We start from the raw sequence: 10,075 nt of genomic DNA on the forward strand, positions 1-10,075 counted from the left end.
CTTCCGGAGTGAAAACCCCGCCGCGGGCGGCGCCGGGAAATCCGCCACCATAGAGAGGGAGCGGCCGGCTCCGGCCGGAGGCGAGGAAGTCCTCCAGGTGCTAGAGAGGACTGCAGGGTACCATAGAGGCTGCGGCGGGGCGTAGAGCGCCCGCAGCCCAGGTAGAGTTCGCGTCCCTAGCGGGGATGGCAGAGCGATTTGAGTTTATCGGTTTTGTCAGAGCGGGCAGGGGTACCGAGCTCGGTGAACCTCACCCTCCGCCCCCGGGAGTGCTGAGGTCGGAGTGCAGGTCTGGTGCAGAGGAGGAAGGACGTCCTCACACTGCAGCTCTCAGATGCATGTAACCCCACCTGGGCCGCCTAAAATCACCCCAGTGTCCAGGGCCCACGTCGCACCAAATAAATCGGAGTCCCTGGGGCTAGGACCCAGGCATCGGTATGTCGTGGGAGTGTGTAATTTCCTCGGTTCTGCCTCGTAACAGCAATAATTTGAAGCGACGGAGGTTAAAACCCTTGGACAACTCCGTGTTACAGCTGTTTTATTTAGAAAATAAAGGAAAATACATCTTCCAGGCGTGAGGGAATGCCGACCCAAAGGGCGCGAAGAGGGGAGAGAGGAGGAGGGCTCCGGCCCTTTGGCTCCTCTTTTTATGTTTTTTCCTCCCCCCTGGGCCTGCCCTATGTAAATTGGGCTAGCCAGGAGTGCTGTTTGTTCTACCTGAGGTCCTCACTCTGGTCTTCAGACTTCCCTTTGTTCAATTTTCGCGGACTTTTCCCTCCCTTGCTCCTTTTTCCTATTCTAACTACCTAACAGGTCCGTTGTAGGATTCCCCAGCGATTCCCCTGTGCAGCCAGGTTTGAGAACCAGAGCTCAACAGGGCTTTCGGGTGAATACAGCTGTGCGGAGGTCCCTGAACCGTCTCTGGGGTTGCAGAGACGTGCGAGGTTCCTTCTTGCACAAAGAGGAGTCCAAGTACACAGTATGTTTAATTCAACTCCTGTTAGACGCCCCGGGCCATCTCTGCATAAGATGATTAGGCAGCCATTACAGCTGCCGCCAGAGCTGACCTAGCATTTTTGGGTGAAGAAGAAGGGTGTTTGTGAGTGTGTGTGAGTGTGAAGGGTATTAGTCGCTCAGTCGTGTCTAACTCTTGGCGACCCCATGGACTGTAGCCCACCAGGCTCCTCTGTCCATGGGGGTTCTCCAGGCAAGAATACTGGGGTGCATTTTCATGCCCTCCTTTAGGGGATCTTCCCGACCTAGGATCAAACCCAGGTCTCCCACACTGCAAGCAAATTCTTTACCATCTGATCCACCAGGGAAACACAAGAATACTGGAGTGGGTAGCCTAGCCCCTCTCCAGGGGATCTTACCAACTCCGGGATCGAATCCCGGTCTCCTTCATTACAGGCAGACTCTTTATTGTCTGAGCCACCAGAGAACAAGAAAATGTGTTTCTCCTCTGCGTGCCTGTCTCCTGCCCCCCCCACCCCAAGAAAAAAATCCACCTCAATCGTGGATTTTCAAGGGATGTCCCAGTAAACAAAATTTAAAGATGCAAGGGTACATGACCCATAGGAGAAGTTGGGTCAGACACTTTATATGGTTGGTCACAGTATACTTCCCTGAGAAAGTCACTATTTTAAATATTGGGTCTCATTACAGCACTGCTTTAAGGACTGAAACGCTTTGTCGATCCCCGTGCTCTGATACTTTAAAATTGAGGTATAGGACTTCCTTGGAGGCACAGTGGATAAGAATCTGCCTGCGACTGCAGATGGCATGGGTTCAGTTCCTGGTCCGGGATGATTCCACATGCCTTGGAGCAGATAAGCCCTGAGCCACGACTACAGAGCCGGAACACCTACAGCAGATGCTCTGAAATCAGAGAAGCCGCTGCAGTGAGAAGCCCGTGCACCACGATGAACGGGATCCTACCCTCTCTGCAGCTAGAGAAAGCCGGCATACAGCAACAAAGACCCAGGGCAACCAACAGTGAATAAATTTTTTAAATTGAGGTATAAAATTCAGACAGTAAAGTAACACGCAGAATCTTAAGCTTAATTTTTAAACATATTCATTTTAATAACCATTACCCAGATTAAGATAGAAAATACTTCCGGCACCCTAAAATGTGATCTCATGTCCCTTCCCAGTCCATATCCCCTCCCCTGCAGTGAGCCTCTATCCTGACTTCTATCAGCATCAGTTAGTTCTGCCTGCTCTTGAACTTCATGTAAGCGAAATTACACATTACTTTCTGTTTGTGCCTCACCTCTAACTCAATGTAGCATCTGTAAGATTTCGGCCATACAATCGTGTCTCTCTTGTGCACTTTTCTTTATTGCTGTCTAGTGTGTGATTGTATAAATCAGCCGTAGTGCATTTGTCTGTGCTCCTGTTGATGAAGTTGTGGGTTGTTTCCAGTTTGGGCTATTATGATAACACTGTGATGTATATTATTGTACATATGTTATCCTGGTTTTTGCTTTTGAAAACATTATACATATATGGAATATTAAGAAATTACATGGAAAAAGGAGATGGGTTCTTAGAGAAGAATCTGCTTCCTGGATGGGATTTTTTTTTATTAGATTTTATGAATAATTGTGTAACTGCATGATTCCATTTAAATCACATTCTGAAAATGACAAAATTATAGCAATGAGAGAAAGGGTTGCCTAGGGTTAGAGTTGGTGTGGAGAGGGAGGGAAGTGTGCCTGAGGGAGTAACACGAGGCGGATCTTTGTGTGGGAGAAATGGTTCCCTGTCCTGACTGTGGGTGGAGGTTTTACACAAATCTAAGCTGTCATAATACCATACAAGCCATCATATCAAGGCCAATTTCCTTGTTGTGATATTGCATATAGTTATGTAAGATTTAGCGCTCAGTGGATAAATCTTGGGTAAATTGTAACCTTCAGTACCCTTTCTGTGTTGCTTATGTAACTTCCTATAAACCTAGAGTTATTTCAAAATGAAGTTTTAAAAATCAGTACAAAGCAAACAGAAAAAAATAACATATTTAACACACCTAATCCATGACAGTTGCTCAATAACAATGAAGTGTTGTTTTCTTTTTAGATTTCTATTTATTAGGGCAAAGTTTAAAAGTACAGAAAACTTTTCCTGCGGGAGCCGCCGGGTTGAGAGGAGCGTGGCCTTCTCCTCCCCCCACGACGGCGTGTGCTCATCCACTGATACCAGTGTACTCCCAAAAGGGGGGGTCATCTGGCAAAAAATGCCACTTTGCCTGCTGTGTTCCAGGCTCCCATTAGACCCGATATCGTGAACTTGGTTCACACCAGCTTGCGCAAAAGCAACAGACAGCCCTCTGCTGTCAGTGGCTCAGCAGCTCATCAAACCCTCGGGGTACCGGCAGAGCTGTGGCTCGAATTCCCAGGGTTTGAGGTGGCGGGACTCCCCGTTCCGGCCAGTGTGCTGCTGGAAATGTGGGGCGTGGGGGCCGCCTGTTTGCACCAACCAGGACCTGGCGACGTTGGCACCGCAGAGCAAATACATCTGCGGTGGATTCCGTCTGCTCTGCGCCGGCTGCCTCGGCCCCACCAGCGCTGGTCATGCCCAAAGGTCATCGTGTAGAGGGAGCTTCTGCACTCCCTTTGGTGGCTGAAGATAAAGCTGAAGGCTACAAGAAGACCAAGGAGGCTGTTTTGCTTCTGAAGAAACAGAAGGTCTGGAATGATATCACAAAGGTCTGTGCTGCTCGGCGAATGGGAGCTGGCCAAGGTGAAATGAGAAGCCGTATCCAGCGCAGGGGCCCCTGCCTCATCGATAATGCAGACAATGGTATCATCAAGGCCTTCAGAAACATCCTTGGAATCATTCCGCTTAATATAAGCAAGCTGAACAATTTTGAAACTTGCTCCTGGCGGTCATGCGGGACGTTTCTGCATTTGGACTGAAAGTGCTCCCCGAAAGTCAGGTGAGCGGTATGGCACTTGGCGTCAAGCAGCCTCCCTCAAGAGTAACTACAGCCTCCCCATGCACAAGATGCTCAATACAGGCCTCAGCAGACCCTTGAAAAGTCCAGAAATCCAAAGAGCACTCCAAGCACCACGCAAGAAGATTCATCGCAGAGTCCTGAAGAATCCACTGGAAAACCTGTTGACGCTTAACCCACAGCAAGGACCGTGTGCCCGAGCGCCACTGCTCGGCAGGCTGAGAGCCGCAAAATCCGCCTGGGTGGGGCGGCGGCAGCACCAGGAGCCACGTCAGATCAGAAGGGGGCTCCGGGCAAGGAGCCTGCGGTGGGGAAAAGGCTGCAGGGAACCAAGGAACCAGCAGCCGAAAAGAAGCCCGCCCCGGAGGAAAAGTAGGCTGCTGCGCACACTTACATTTGCTTATTCCATAAACGCCAACTTTTTTGGGAGCAGCTGATTTGGAATAAAGACCTGAACAGAGAGGCAAGGAGAAACATGAAAAATAAATAAATAAAAGTCCAGAAAAGTGGCGAGCACAGTGTACTGAACCTTCACATACAGTCACCCGTCACCAGGACTTGACCATTGTCAGCATTTAGCAGTATTTTCTCCATCTAACTATATCTCTAAAAGATGAAGTCTTTTTTCCACAATGCAATTTTCATGCCCTTAAAGTTATAGACATCTTCACACTAAGGACGGCTGGCAGTCAACAGCATTGCACTGTTCAACCACTGGTACCCAAATCTGGCTTTCAGATCATGCCAGGCATAAGCCTCCAAGTTTTCATTCCATATTTAAGCTAACTAATTAAACTGTTTGCTTATTTAATATCTATTTATTGAGCACCCCATGTGACCCAGGCAATTTGCTGGGCCCCGGGCATATAACCATGAACAGGAAACAAAGCTGCTGCCCTCGTGGAGCTTAGAGTCTAGAGAGAAACTCCAGTGACAAAGAAATGGATAAGGTGATTTGGGATTTCAACAAATAGTATACAAGAAGGAAATAAAATATGTGGAGATGATGGAGAGGAACTCAAGGTCATGGGAGGCCTCCAGGAGGAAATGACATTTGAGAGCAGAAAGTCTTGCAAAGAGCAGGAGCGGAACGGTGGTAGTCCTGAGTACGGAAAGGAATCAATTTATTGAAGGAATTGGAAGGAGGCCAGGGTGGCTGAAGTGGTGGGGATGGTGGGGGGGAGGGGTTGGGGGAGTCCCCAGCTTTGTCACAGCCCCCCTCGCACATTCTCCGAAAGCAGTACCCTTCTTAGACCACAGGATCCCCGGAGAAGGTAAAGAAAGATGTTCTGTTTTTCGGAGCAAAAATCTCAATTCAGCGCAAAAATTTGTTCCGCGCCTACTACATCCCGGTCACTTCGCTCAAAATAGAGCTCGGTTTGGTATCATCTGGACTCGTGAGCCGTCAGCTTGGACCTTCTCCCTTCTCTCCGCCCCTCCCCCACTGCATCCATCGGGGGCCCCGAGACAGGTCCCCACAGCAGCTGTCCCCTCGCCCCCTCCCTCGCCCAGCCTCCTGCAGCTGCTTCAGTCCGAGGACGGGTAAAGGGGCTGTTGGAAGGCGCGTGGAGGGCAGGGAGGTGCAAGACCTAGGCTCTGCACGGTCGGGGAGGCCGGCCAGCCGGTGGCCAGGCTCCACAGGGGCCCGCAGACGCCGTGAGGGCCGCCGGGCCAGGCGAGGACGTGGGGAAGGAGACGGGCACAGGACGGACGTGGGCCCGGGCAGGCGGGAGGGCCCGGCAGTGATTGGAAGGTGCCACCTGTCGGCGCTCCTCGGGAAACCTGAGCCTCCCCGTCCAGGGGGAGTGTTGTACCAACAGGATAGTAAACAATGCTGGTCCGTGGCCCCAGGCCCTTGCAGTGGGGGGGTGGGGGGAAGGTGGGGGCTAGAAGCCCGGGGGCTTAAAGACAGCCCGGGAGAGACAGCGCTCAGCTCGAGGAAGGAGGCGGCTCCAGGACCCCAGACAGAGGCCCCGCAGGTAGGTGAAGCCCTGCTCCCCTTTCCAAGTGGCCCCTCCGTCTGCCAACCCCTCTGCCCACCTCCAAGGGCAGGAGCCTCTGAGCAGCGCCCCCCGGTTGGAGAAATCCTCTCCGACTGTCCATCACTATGTCGACTCTTTTGAGCCAGAGGTTGGAGACTCAGCCCTGGGGTGTTCAGCAGAGTCGCCCGCAGGTGGCCACCCACCAGGACCTGATGGGCAGAGAGGGCCTCGCAGACTTCCGAGTCCAGTTGGGGTGGGAGGCGGCATCTCTAAGCAGCTGAGACAGGCATCTCCGAGGGATGTCGCTGGCTGGAGGACCACCGGGAGGCAGGCCGAGCGGCAGAGGTCGTGAGGTGTCAGCAGAGCCCCCAGCACTGTCTCCACTCTGTGGGGCTCGGAACTCGGGCTCCTGGCTCCTCTGCCTTCCCTTCTGCCAAGACAAACAGGAAGAGACGGGAGCTGCTGCAGGGGACACAAAACCGGGGCGGAGTGAAGGCTTCCTGGGCAAGGCAGGGGGACAGAGGCTACCGCATACTTGGAAGCAAGAGCCGACCTCCTCAGCCACGTCTGACTGCCCTCCTGGGGTCCCCCTCACCCCCGCCGGGCGCCTCCCACGGGACGCTGGCTGAGGAGCTGGTAGGGGGCAGCATCTCCGGCAGAAGCTGTGGACTGGTCCTCAGGGGACCTGGGTTCTACATACAGTTTGGCCATTTAATTGTCCTAAGCACCACTGTAGTCAAGGGCCTTCCACTCCCCAAGCCTCAAATTCCTCCATCTGTAAAACGGGGCCAGTAAGGCCTATTCCAAGGGGTTAGAGTGAGGAACTCCATCTGTAAAACGGGGCCAGTAAGGCCTATTCCAAGGGGTTAGAGTGAGGAAGCAGGGAGGCATAGGAGGGTGCCGCAGTAAGCTGTAGAATTGTTCATGCTGCGGTGTGTGTTAGTCACTCAGTCGTGTGTGAATCTTTGCGACCCCGTGGACTGTAGCCCGCCAGGTTCCTCCGTCCATGGGATTCTCCAGGCAAGAATACTGGAGTGGGTTGCCGTTTCCTTCTCCAGGGGATCTTCCTGACCCAGGGATCGAACCCAGGTCTCCTGCACTGCAGGCAGATTCTTTACCATCTGAGCTATAGGGAAGTCACTGCTGGGGTGGGTGGTGTTATCCTAGCATCTCAGTATTCTGCATTTCTTCACTCCTTGGCTGTTTCTGACAGGCCTGGAGGGTGGAGAGCTGAGGTGAGGAACACGCAGGATGGCTGAGGGGCGGTGTGCGCGTGTGTGTGCGTGTGTGTACACCTGCCCTTCCCCTCCACCGGACTGTGTGTGGAGCCTAGATGAAGGGTAAGACGGCTGCGGGGCTCAGCTGTGTCTTAGCCTCTCACTGCCACACTTTGAGGCATGAAGAGGGCTCATCATCTTACCGGTGTTCAGTTTTCTTTGCCTTGTCTTACCAACTAAATGCCCTCCTGGCTGAGTCAGGACCTTAATCTGGCCCAGGGCAGGGCAGAAGCCAACCTACACCGTTCAAGCTGATGTAGGCTGAGTCCTCCTTCCGTGCCAGGAACGCCCCCAAATCCGTTCTATGCATTGGCTTTCTTAACCCTCCATCATCCCTGTGAGGTGAGACCTATTTTTATCTCTAGAAGTCAAAACCCAGGCAGGGTAAGAAGCTTGTTCAAGGTCGCAGTGGGAGCTGGGAATCCCCTCGTAGGAAGCTGAAGAATCAGTGATTTTCAGTTGTGCACCATACCACCTTCCCAACAAGAGCACAAGGCAGGGATGGGGTGTGTGGACCATTTAGACCAGCATCCGCTAAAGTTTCTTCTGCTAAAGGGTACCTTGCTCAAGAGGGCAGCAGATGCGTCTCAGGGTGGTTGTTCAGTCGCTCAGTCGTGTCTGACTCTTTGCGACCCCATGAACCGCAGCACGCCAGATCTCCCTGTCCTTCACCATCTCCCAGAGTTTACCCAAACCCATGTCCATTGAGTCGGTGATGCCATCCAGCCATCTCATCCTCTGTCGTCCACTTCTCCTCCCGCCTTCAATCTTTCCCAGCATCAGGGTCTTTTCCAATGAGTCAACTCTTCGCATCAAGTGGCCAGAGTGCTGGAGCTTCAGCTTGAGCATCAGTCCTTCCAATGAACACCCAGGACTGATCTCCTTTAGGATGGGCTGGTTGGATCTCCTTGCAGTCCAAGGGACTCTCAAGAGTCTTCTCCAGCACCACAGTTCAAAAGCATCAATTCTTCGGTACTCAGCCTTCTTTGTGGTTCAACTGTCACATCTGTACCAGGGAAGCCTGTGGAAAACTAGGGCCTCCTAAGACATTAATAGGGCTTCCCAGGTGGTGTCAGTGGTAAAGAACCCGCCTGCCCATGCAGGAGGAGAAAGAGACTCAGGGCAGAGACTACCTCAGGATAGATAAAGCAAAATGAAAAGAAAGCATGAAAAAGAAAATCCAAGGCCAAATATGTTTGGAGAAAAATGAGTTAAAGGAAGCTAAACAAACTTAAGATTTCTTTACTACGGGGTATCTGGACTCTAAGTGCTAATGAAGCTCTAAGACTCTAAAATGGTTAAGAGTAGGCTGTTTTTGGAAGAATCATAGCCAGTGAACACCCTCCTGTCCCCAGTGCAGCCCTCATTAATGTCTTATTCACTCACTCAGTCACGTCCGACTCTTTGTGGCCCCATGGACTGCAGCCCCTATGGACTGTAGCCCACCAGGCTCCTCTGCCCATGGAGTTTTCCAGGCAAGAATACTGGAGTGAGGTGCCAGTTCCTTCTCCAGGGGATCTTCCAGACCCAGGGATCAAACCAAAGTCCCTTTCGCCTCCTGCATTGGCAGGTGGGTTCTTTACCACTGGCACTAGCTGGGAAGCCCTATGAATGTCTTAGGAGGCCCTAGTTTTCCACAGCTTCCCTGGTAGCTCACCTGGTAAAGAATCGACCTGTAACAGAGGAGACCCGGTTCAATTTCCTATGTCAGGAAGATCCCCTGGAGGAGGGAACGGTTACCCACTCCAGTATTCTTGGGCTTCCTTGGTGGCTCAGCTGGTGAAGAATCCGCCTGCAACGCAGGAGACCTGGGTTTGATCCCTGGGTTGGGAAGATCCCCTGGAGGAGGGCATGGCAACCCACTCCAGTATTTTTGCCTGGAGAATCCCCACGGACAGAGGAACCTGGTGGGTTACAGTCCATGGGGTTGCAGAGTCGGACACGACTGAGCACAGTGCAGTTTTCCATAGAACACAGTTTGCCAACTCAACCTCAACCGGTCCCATCTGTGTTGGAAATGAAGACTCTCCAGAGAGGCAAGGAGATTCGCTCCGGTCCCAGGCTTGGGGCCGAGGTGAGGGCAAGCCCCTAGCTCCCTGCCAGTGGGCGCTCCGTCTCCCAGCTTCATTGATTTCCCTCCAGCTTTAATTCACTGCTAGAGCTGTGAACCGTGGGCCGTAGTAGGAGCGGTGGAATTGAAGGGCAGCGTGAACATCTTTGAAAATCCCAGCCCGCTTCCTGGGGAAACAGTGGGAGACTAAACCAGGGACCCCAGGACCCGAATGGCTGGCAGGAACAGGGCCCTGGCCCTCGTACCTGAGTCTTCCTGCCTCCGTCCCAACTGCTCAGGTGTCAGGGGTACTGTACCCAGAGTGACGGCCCTGCAGAGAGCGGGAGGTATTTTTAGCCAGTGACAGAAGTGTCTGCTTCTTTTACTGCCTGAGTCATGCTCTGAACATTATTCGGGGATTATTTTCTCAGTAAACAGAGCCCCCAAGAAGGGCAGAAGGAGGAAGGAGCTGGCTCTGTCCCCCTACCCAGCTATTTTCGTAGACTGGACAGCATAACCATCCTTCAGTGTCTGTGGGGAATCAGACCCAGCCTCCCTGGAGGACACTAAAAGCTGCAGATGCTCTTGTCTCTTCTATGAAATGGTGTAGCATTTGCTGTTAACCGACACAGTCCTTCCTCATACTTTAAGTCAGCTCTAGATCGCTTGTAACACCCAGGACAATGAAAATGTTACGTAAACAATTGTTAATAACAATGTAAATGCTACGTAAATAGTTGGAGCGGCTGCAGATTTAAGTTTTGCCTTTTGTACTTTTCTGTTTTTTTTTTTTTTTGTTTTTCAA

General features: G+C 52.1%; 1 pseudogene; it reads left to right on the forward strand.

Moving 5' to 3' along the window:
- The first annotated feature begins 2,759 nt into the window (after positions 1-2,759).
- LOC133073546 (large ribosomal subunit protein uL4-like) lies at positions 2,760-4,525 on the forward strand (annotated as a pseudogene).
- The last annotated feature ends 5,550 nt before the right edge of the window (positions 4,526-10,075 follow it).

This window comes from Dama dama, chromosome 1 (assembly GCF_033118175.1).
Source record: "Dama dama isolate Ldn47 chromosome 1, ASM3311817v1, whole genome shotgun sequence".
Taxonomy (NCBI): domain Eukaryota; kingdom Metazoa; phylum Chordata; class Mammalia; order Artiodactyla; family Cervidae; genus Dama; species Dama dama.